An 11,439-nucleotide genomic window follows, 5' to 3' on the forward strand; every position below is an offset into this window, starting at 1 on the left:
GGGCATGCTTTCTCTTCCTGTTTTTAGAGAAAATGCTTTCAATTTTTCTCCTTTTGTATAATTTCTTCCTTTGGTTTATCATATATAACCTTTACAATGTTAAGGTAATTTCCTTCTATCCCTAGTTTCTCTAGTGAATTAAAAATGTGTGTTCTATTTTTTCAAATGCTTTTTCTATATCTCTTGAAATAACCACATGATTCTTGTCCTGATGTCCATTTATGTGTTGCATTACATTTACTGATATCCATATGTTGAACCAAGATTGCATCCCTGGGATAAAACCCACTTTATCATGATGCACTTGATCTTTTTATGTGCTTTCCTATGCAGTTTGCCAGCATTTTAAGAAATTTTGTATCTATGTTCATCAAGTATATTGGTCTGTAGTTTCTTTCTGTTTTAGTCAACTTTTTCATTGCTGTGACTAAAAGACACAACCATAATAATTGCAGAGGAGGAAATGTTTGAGGGCTCATGGTTTCAGAGGTATTAGTCTATGGAAGTTTGGCTCCATTCCTTGGGACTTGAAGCAAGGCAGAATATCATGGAAGAATTGTGTGGAAGAGATATGCTGCTCTCATCATTATCAGAAAGGGAGAGAGAGAGAGAGAGAGAGAGAGAGAGAGACAGAGAGAGAGAGAGAGAGAGAGAGTCTCCACTCACCAGATACAAAACTTATACCCCAAAGTCAGGCCCCATTGTCCCACATTCTCCAGCCATTCCCTACCTGCCTTCAGTTACCACTCAATTCAACCTGTATGTGATTAATTCCCTTATTGTGTTAAGGCTCTTGTAACCCAATTCTTTCTTCTCTGAATATTCTTGCTTTGTCTTTGCCTGGTTTCCTCATTAATTCATTGTATTTATGAACTGCAGTGTGATGTTTTAATATACACAAATAATGCATAATGGTAAATCTCTCTAATTTACAAATCCATCATCCCATTTACCTGCATTTTGTGCAGAGATATTTGAAATGTAATCCCTTAGCAATTTTAATCATACCATACATTATTATTATTAACAATGAGCATAAAAATATTTCCCTGAGAAGATGTACATTATACTTATACATATATTTATCCAGTCTATTATTCATGGGCATTTTTGGGTAATTTATAATTTTTAGATTATAATAAATAATCCTATTATTTATACCCATTTTTAAGAAGGTGAAAGATATATACCTATTTATATTTGAAAGATATTTACTTGCAATGCAATGTATAGGTCATGAGATATAGTTTTAAGTACACCACATAATTTTCCATAGTGGTTGTACCAGTATCACATGAGAGTACATACTTCACTGATGCCATAAACAATATTTAATATATTTTATTTTTCATATTAGTCATCCTGATAGGTGAATTTTTGCTATCTCATAGCTTTAATTTTCACTTCCTTTATAAATAATTTATTTGACTATTTTCTTAGACTTATTAAGTATTTTGATATTCATTTGAATAAACTGACTGCTTTAACTTTTAGGTGTTTCTTCTGTCTATTGCAATATTGTTTTTAGTTATTGATTTGTATGAAGATTAAACATTATCAATATGAGTTTGTGCAGAAAATATAGTATAATTATCTGGCACTGTATGCCTTCTTACTCACTGCATTGTTGGCATTATTTTGAGAAACAGTGGTTCTGGTTTTAAGGAAATCCCACATGCCATTTTTCTTTAACATTTTCTACAACTCATTTATGAAACATTTTCAAATTCAAAGTCATAAAATATATTATGTTACTTTCATATTAGTTTCTAAAATCAATATCAGAGTACTTGTCTGGTATATGACCGGTGTAGTAATATTTTTTTAAGTATGGACATCCACATGGAAAATATTAGCCCCTACAAAAAATGCAGAATGATGAACTTGTCAGAAAATTTATACATACATTTTGTGTATATATATATATATATATATATATATATATATATATTTGTACATGTATGAGTGTGTGTGTGTGTGTATTCTAAAATTTTTTGGTTCATTAAGTTTGAGAGAAAAAGAGAGAGAGAGACACTATTGTTCATTCTTGAAACTCTGGTTTAGTCTGTCTTGCTTTTCAGATCAGTCAGTATCTGTTTATTTATTTTATGGGGTTGATCCCTCATCTGAACTCTCATCTTTGTCTCCAAATTTCAGGGATATTTTAGAAAAATTTACTCTGTCCTCAGGTGTCTTTCCTTCTTAGTTGTCTCTCGCTTGACTTTATAATTTTGCAGATGATTCAAAGGAAAAACAAGCTCTAAGTATGTCTCAGAATTCTGTTCATCCATTTTCATTCCTGAAGACACTAATTTAACCTCTTCATTCTCATAAGACAACCACATTTCTGATGACTTTTCTGAATATACCAGAGGATTTATTTCAAAGCCTGGATTGCCAATATTTCCTATGTACCACATTTCCTTATTCCTAAGTAGCAATAAATTCTTTTTTTTTTTCATTTTAGTAGCAGTAAATTCTTAGCTGAGCCTTTGGAAGCCCCCATCTGTGTGTTATATGCATCTCCCATACAGATTACATCTACCGTATTGTATGTACAAATGAATGTCTTTTTATAAACTAACTGTTCTAGTCACTCCTTGTAGACTGCTTAGTCTAATCTAAACTATGGTAACATACTTGTGGGAGAAATTTGAAGCAACAAAATTTACATTTTAAAATGCAATAGTGAAAATACAATGCTTTAATCTTTTAATAAATATTCACAGTGTATTAAGAAGAAACTTTAAAACTCAGTTACAAAGGAAGATCTAACATTTATATGTCTACAGAATATATGTAGGTATCATTTTTCTTGGGAAAGGATATTCAATAAGGTGAAGATTTCAAATCACCATAAATTATCAAAATAATTTCAATTATTTCCAATTTGTTGGTGATTAGATTTGAAAAAGAAAGTTATTTCAATACTATTAGAAGAATGAACATGAGAAACTACACAGGAAATAATTTAAAAAGATATTTTATATTGAAAAACTAGCCCTGTTAATTATTAAAATACATCCATTATGGCAGTGTGTGATGGCAGCGATGACATCAACAGAATGAACTTGAATACAGGACTGCTATTTACACACAAATTACACAGTAATTTTTTCAAGTTGGATATTTCAATTAATAGAAATGATTAAGTATTTTAAAATGTAATAAATATCAAATCTTAAAGATACAGTATGCTTTGCTTCATACATGAACTGAAATTATGCACAGATAAAACAAGAAAAAAAGATTCTAAGTACTGTAAAAGAGGAAAACATCTCATTTATTGGTAAAATTGATGCAGTTTAGACTTTTAGTTTAGTACTCAAAAACTAGAAACTGTTATGGACAATATATTTTGAGTAGTAAAAATGTTAAAATATTGCATGATGAGAAACCAAATTGAAAAATATATGAATGATCCAAATATTAAAAAGAATGCAGAGTAGTAGTAATCTTTAAAAAGATCTTACATATTTTTTAGTGAAAAGAAAGAAAGATATGACAAGGCCTCAAGATCTAAACTTAGCTAAATTTGAGGCTGTACAAAAGCAGAAAGTGAAGGTTAATGAAGATTTTTATTGAAATTCTACCAACATACACACACACACACACACACACACACAGAGAGAAAGAGACTGTACACAAAATGTGGAAAGGAAGATTCATTCTAATCCCTTCATAAAATTTCTATACAATTATTGACTACAAAGAAAACCAAAATGAAACTTTAGAGGTAGGTAAAAAACTCTCAATTTCACTACTGTGTGGAATAATTGACCTCATATCAGTAGAGAAATAGACTCATGCCACACTGTAAGAACTATGCCAAAGAGGATATATGTAGATAATTCCACCTTAAAAAAGCAGAATGCATATTTTTCTTATGTCTGCTTGAAATATTTCTTATGCTGGAGAATGTGTTGCATCAACAAATAAGCCTCAATAAATTTAAAGAAATCTAAATAATACAATTTTAGTATCTAAAAAGAATAAGATCCATCAAATGAATAGTACTGATATTAAAATATGTCAAATCCTACAACACATTTTAAAATAATCAATGGTTTAAAAACAATTCATATCATCAATTAAACATATTTTAAGATGAATGAAACAAAGACAAACCAAAGACCACACAAAATTTATGGCATGAGGTTTAAGATGAATTCAGTGCTCATTTTTTAAACAAAAGCAGTGCTTAAAGGAAAATGGATTCTATGAATTCCTATTTTTAAAAAAGAGGAATATCAAATCAATAACCTAAACTTTCACCATAAGAAATAGATGAAAGGAAGAAAGCATGCAGAAACTAGGAGAAAAAGAACTTTGAGAACAAAAATAAATATTATAAAAGTATAAAGAGAAAATCAAATAAAACTTGGTTTGTTGAAGAAAAGTTCAAACCTATAACAAGAATAATTTTTGAAAAACAATACACTAAATTACTAAAATCAGGAGAGTTTGTCACTACAGACATATGTTAATAAAAATTTTAAGAAAAGGAATATTCTGAAAAATTTTTCTAACAAAGTATAAAATAAGATGAAATGGACAAAATTCCTAGTAAGATACACTTACTGAAAAAGAAGAAATAGGACAGACAAGACATAAAATCACAGAGGATGGATTGATAGCTTAAATATTTTCTCAAGCCCATATCCCAACTATTTTAATGGTGAATAAACTATCACAAAATAGAATTAATACTTAGAAAATCTTCAAAGAAAAAATCAATGAAGCAGAATGTGTCCCAAATCAGTATAAGGTAGTAACACCTTAATGCCAAAATCAAAGACATCCGAAGAAAACTAAAAATACAGGTAAATATTCTAAAAAATTTGACAAAATGTCTAAAAATATACTAAATGCAATATGCAACAAAATGCTTACAAGTGAAGATAAAATGGAATTTATCATAGGAAAGAAAGATTATTTTCACATTGAACAATCAATAGAGTTACTTATTCTATGGATTGAATTGTTTCCCCCAATAATCCTAAATGTAAGTGGATTATAAAAATTATAGGGCATAATTTAGATTATATCAGGATATAGGGTTTCTAGGACATAATTTTTATAAGAGAGGTTTTAAGTATGGGCTTAATTAAAAAGATTGGCAGTTTCTTAAGAAGTGTTCTAGAATTCTTCTTTATATTTGAATGTTTATGCTGAGGAAGGATCACCTGAGACATAATGAAAGAGTGCAGTATGAAACTCAACAAGGGATTCCTCACCAGACAATAAACCTGGTGGTGCTTTGACCTTTGACCTTTCATCCTCCAGAACTATAAAAATAAATTCCTGTTGCCTAAGACACGTGATCTAAGGCATTTGTTATTGCAACCCAAGATGACAAAGAAATCATATTGATAGAATTAAGGGTAAATAAACATCATGAAAATAGATACAGAAAAAGAAATTCATGTGAAGGCAAAACCAAACACTTTCCAACAAATTTTTCATTTCATATTTGCAAACAGAATTTCCAGAAAGTGTAGTTGTATATCAAGTCCCACAGTCCTTGGGCATGTCACCAGAGAAAGATTTGTCCCTGTGTTTGAAATCAAGAAAAGGTTTGTGGATGAACTCTGACCAGACAATTCTCCTCGGTGATCCATGGTGGCTTGAAGTGGGAGGATAGGCAAGGACATCTGGGACATATTATATGCTAAAATTATTATTATATAAGAAGACTGTTAGGGTAATTCAAACCTGAATGCCAAGCCATTCCAACCACAATCAATTCATTTTGTTCCCATTGGACCTCGTCCTCCTTGACATTCTCTTTTAAAAATACTAATGAGCATGTAAATGGCCAAAATGAAAGAACCAGAGGAGGTACTGAATCTCACCTGTCATCTCAAGGATGGGTGAGGCTAAGTCAGGAGGTTCTCCAGTACAAAGCCAGAATCCCTAAATTTCATAGGGTATAAGCAACTTAGTGAGACCCTGTCTGTAAATACAAATACACAAAGGGAAGAGGTGTTGGCTCAGTGGATATGTGACCCTAGGCCAAACATATGCTGGTAGATTAAAAAAAAAACCTCACCTAATTTAGAAACTTCCCAAGGTCCTGTTTAATGCACTTCTCTCAGCAATCATTGCACTAAGATTAGCTTCCAGAAAGTCACTTCCATTGAGCATTCCATCATAAACTGCCATTCAAAATCTTGCTACACTGGTTTTGCTCCTTCTCAAAGAAATGCCTAAGTTTGCAAACAATGCTCCTGTGAAATGACAGCAAATCAAGAGACAACTATATATTCAAAGTAGAACAGGTTGGCATCCAGTCAGTTGAGATTGAAGGATGTGGAGATTCCAGGCTACTTCAGGATAATGCACTTGGTTTTTCTCCCCAGGGCTCTTTCTAGGTCTTGGAAGTCATGGGTCCTGATAAGTGCATGCAAATCCTTGGTGATGTCACAGAGAGTCAGACTGACAGCAGTATGGTGTCACAGTGCCCATGGCAACCAAAGATGCTTTTGGTCCTGGCCCTCTCTGACACTCAGTAAGTGCCAGCTCAGCTGTGATATTAGGAGGGAAGACAATGGTATGCAACCCCAGGGGCCCGGTGTTTTCAAGAAATACGATCCTGACTTATTCACCCACTGAAAGGGGAGTGAGGGTGTTTTGGGTGCATGGCCCATCTGGTCTATGAGAGGTCCAGCTCCTTCCTGATCAGGGGACTCCCCCTGAAAACTGACAGCCCACACTACCCTCCAGGCCTGCTAGGTGACACTGCCATCGTTCCTTAGCACCAGGCAAGCTGGCAGGCTGGTGAAGCTGGTTCTGAGGCAGGCTGTTGGTCCCCACCAGGTCTAGTGGCCAGGGAAGCCACAGGAGCATGTCTAATTGCTCAGTCAAGGAGCACCCAGGAAGATACTGGACAAAGCGACATTGACCTTGCACACAGCTCCTCCAAGCCTGGGCTCACCCACTATATTGCTCACTCAGGGCCCTCACAGTCACTCAGAGTGATGGCTATTGACAGCTTCAGATGTAGGAATGGGGTGCCTCCAGTGCAACTCACTGGGTTGGGTGATGATTGAGTTGAGAAACACCACACAAATTCTTGTGGGGTACTCCTCCTTTCCTACAGTGCGCAAACAGGTGACAACTGAAACCTGTGATGTTGGACTTCTATTCTAGGTGGAGGTGGGTGACTTCTGTGCTCCCTAGTGAGGAAAGAAGTGAATGACTCAGTCACTTAGCATGTGTGATGGAGGTCAGGAGGCAGCTAGCCAGCAAGCAGAGCTGTTCTGTTCACACTCCACATCCAGGGCTCCACTATATTTTCTGCTACCCTACAATTAGACCACCCCCAGAAATTTTCTTGGCCTCAGTTTCCAAGGTACCCTTCAACTTACCTTTAAATTTACAAGTATCTGGAAAATCTGCCTTGAAATAAAGGTTCATCCTCTTGAAGTTACTCATGCCTCTCAGACACAAGGCTCTCTGTGACAATGCCCAGGGTCTTTATAGCAGGTCCTGGAGGATGCAGACTACAGGTGAGTATCACACCCTGCCACAAAGATGCTCCAAGAAAGTGAATGTGATGCATAAAACAAGTGCCTGATAGTGAGGTGAGGAGCACAGTTTTCCAGTGCATAATAACCTCTTCACATGTGCTTCATGTTGCAAGACAAGAATTGTACAAAGTTTCAAAGCTGAGTATTGGAAAATGGAAGTGCTTTGAACTTTTGTGTAGGGCACAAACTGCAGAAAGTTGTTTGAAATAAAAAGATAAATTCATTAAACAGACACTAAAAAAAGTTTTCATTGCTTATGATCTGCAAATATATATCTATTAACAATTGAACTTCAAAATAATATACCAAAACAGCAAGAAGGACATGAATGCCTTTGCAAATTCATGACTCTCTCCTATTCCTTGCAATGAACAGCAGATAACATGCATGCTGATTTTGCTTGTCATAAACATGACCAATGAGGAAAGAATTTCTTTCCACCACACCAGCAGCTGCAAAGCACCACAGTTTACACACAGAATTAGAAAGCCAGCCCTGAGTGATGGCTCTCAAAATAAATAGTGCCCCTCATCATCAGAGTTTGAAACATAAGAAATCTCTGCTAAAATGCAAAATCATAGAACTGATATGGTTGAAACCTGAATTTAAAAAACAGAAGATTTTAAAGAAAAAATGAAGATGTATGAGAGTTAATGTCCAGGAATAACAGACCCTAAATATTTACAAAATACAAAATATTTTCTTTTGGTTGGTTATATGCACAACAAAGACTGCATGCCTAATATCCCTGATTGCCTTCTTTAAATGTGAACTTTTCAAATCGGTGTTCTTAATTAATGCATACCTTGAAAAAGCAATCAAAAGTTTACATAAAACCATGGAAAAGATGAGAAAATCAACTCCTAAACCCAATTCTACACAGCATGGCTTCAGAATATTGATCAAAATTTATTATAGTCTCATGTACAAGTAATTTTAATAATAAAAAATACTAAAACTCAGCAGAAAAACTATAAAAATGTTTCATTAGAACTGTGACTTGACCTACAATGAAACAGTAAAGCTAGTTTTCAAATACTCACTCTGGCTCCTGTGTGACATCAAAATATATTAGGATATTTATTCAGCACAGACTCACTCACTTAATTCCTTTAAGAAAAATGATAACTTCCCAAAGCAAAGCAATGGAGTGAGAAACATAGTTTCAAGAGCAGCTCTCTTTAGCCATCACCTCTAGATTTCCCAGCTGACCTTTAGGTTGACTTCTATTGCTCCCAGGTGTTCCTTTCCCCTCAGTTGATGTTATGCTCTTGCTGTGCTTATTTTGTACACACACGTCCCTGTCCTGGGTCTGCTATAGCCTTTTGAGAATGGATCTGGTCACACTTCAGGGAATGGATGAAGAGCAGAAGGGCTGCTGGCACTTGCTGAACATTAGGAGGTACTGTTCCTCTTCCTTATCCAAGATCTTGACCAATGAAGTGGAAATGAGGATTTCCTTTCCTGGGGGAACAACACAGTCATCTTTAAGTCACTTCCCAGGATTTCTACAAATCCACTATTTTCCTCAGTATCCACCTCAGCAGGGGCCATGAAGAATCGCTTTAGCTAAGAATCTCTGTTTCTCTATTTCCATCTTCCACTCAGGGAGCCACCTGCCTTGTTGTTCCCACAACTGTCCAGTGCCTGGGAGTTGGAGATGTTCTGTAGCACAGGGAGTTGGTGATGTATGGTAGCTATTATCCATAGTAACCAAACTGGTAAGATCTGGAAAAGTCTCATGGATACTCATATTAAATAATGCACCGGGATTCCTGGGTGGCCTTCTCAATTGTCTATTTTGCCATGATGGAGTCCATAGGGCTAGGGGAATCCATGGAAAGAACTGCATCAGAAAATTCAGAGAACTTTGATGACAGGGAAGTGTCAGATGCCTGCCTAGAGCACAATAGGCCTATCAGCAAGCAGTGAAAGGGAAGGCTCCCTATGTGACTTTTTGGGGTCTTACTGTGGAGCCCAGCAAAATTGTGCATGTTCTGTCAGAGTGGTGACCAGAGAGAAAAAGACTGCATGCTTCATGATCCCCAGGATGCCACAAGTTCCTAGCCAGAGGCCTGGAGTTGACCTGGACTATGGTTGCCCCTGCATATTCCAGCAGGACTGAGAGCCAAGCTTGGTTCAGGCTTGAGCTGGGGCACCACCATCATGTTGTAGTGGGCAGAAGGCTGGCTGGAGGGTCCACAAAAGTGGTCAACAGACACCCAGCACAGTGGGCCAGGAGCAGGGATGGAGTAGGGATGGAGCAGGCCAGGGTGGGAGGAAGGGAAGAAGGAAGGAAGAACAATGGGACTGAGAGCCAGAGGTGAGAGGTATTTGGGGAGGGTGGGGAGTGATGGAGGGATGCAGGATTCAGGCTGGGGAAGCCTCAAGTAAGTTTTTGTAATGTGGCTAATTTATTGAAATTGTTAAGTACAATTCTAAGTCCCCACAATATATATGAGAATTACCTTGCAAATTGTGCACTTTTAAGAAATATTAATTATAAGATTTATGATACAATTTGAAAAATAGATCACACATAAAAATGTGAAATCAGTGACAGGACACCAGCACAAACAAAAATAGTATTATAAAAGACTGCAAGTCAAGCAGAATGTCTTATTAAAAACATGAAGTCTAAAGAAGAAACAACTCAATACTGCCTGGGTTTCTGTGATTAAGAACCAGACTGTCTGCCCAGTGAATGCCATGAATTCCTACAACATGTACACACACTCATGTGCATTTGTAGTTAGCTCCCTAATATTTTAAAGATACAGCTAATTCTGTGCTCTAGAACAGTTCATGACAGTACAATTCATTTGAATATATGATTCAGGAGGCCAGACACTAACACATTGACTACCTGACTCGGATCTATATTACCAACGACTAACAGTGTTTGGTAGTTTGTTAAGTGACTAAAGGAACAAATGAAGGAAATCACAGATAAAAGAGCATACTTTATTTAAAGACAAATATCTTAGACTGGATACAGTAGCACATTCCCATAATCCTAGCAACCCAATAGGCTAAGTCTGGAGGATCACAATTTTAAAGGCAATCTCAGCAGCTTAGTGACAAGTTGTCTCAAAATAAAAAGTGAAAAAAAAAGAAACTGGGGATGTAGCTCAATGGTAAATCAACACTTGGTTCAATCTAAGAGCAGAGAAAGAGAGTGATCAAAGAGTCTTAAGGCAAATGAATGAGAACTACAAACAAATATTCAAAGAAAAATCAGTTAGTAGTTTTTCAAAAAAGTGAATATGGTGTCTGTTTAATTTCAGGCTTCCTCAATAGCCATAAACACTGTGTCTTGAACTGTGAGCTTCTGTTTCTTTCAACTCTCCTGCTGCAGACAGCCATTGTGGACTATCCAGCTTCTGGTCATGTAAGTCAATCTAATAAATCATCTTTTATAATCATACTTCCTGTTGATTCTGTTCCTCTAGAGAAACCTGACTAATACTTATCCCTTGGAATGAGTTTGTTGTAATTTTGTATATTTGGAGTCCTGTATGATTCCTGTATTTGATTTTTCATCTCATATTTAAGATTTACAAATTTTTCCATTATTATTTTGTTGAAAATATTGTGCATTTCTTTAATTTGTACCTCAGAGCCCCTGTAAATCCTAGATTTGACCTTGTAATATCATCCCATATTTCTTGAAAATTATATTCATGGCCTCTTAACATCTCTTATCCATGATCAAGTTAAGTTTTAAGATTATTTATATTGCCTTTGTTGCCTGAAAATCTTCAAATGATTTAGTCTATTGGTAATGCTTTCCATTAAATTTTAAATTTGTTTTATTAATTCTTTCATTTCAAGAATTACCACTTGTCGCCAGGGTTGTGACTCAGTTATAGAGCACTTGCCTAGCATGCATGAGGCCCTGGGTATG

The sequence above is a fragment of the Sciurus carolinensis genome, unplaced genomic scaffold, assembly GCF_902686445.1.
Source record: "Sciurus carolinensis unplaced genomic scaffold, mSciCar1.2, whole genome shotgun sequence".
Classification (NCBI taxonomy): domain Eukaryota; kingdom Metazoa; phylum Chordata; class Mammalia; order Rodentia; family Sciuridae; genus Sciurus; species Sciurus carolinensis.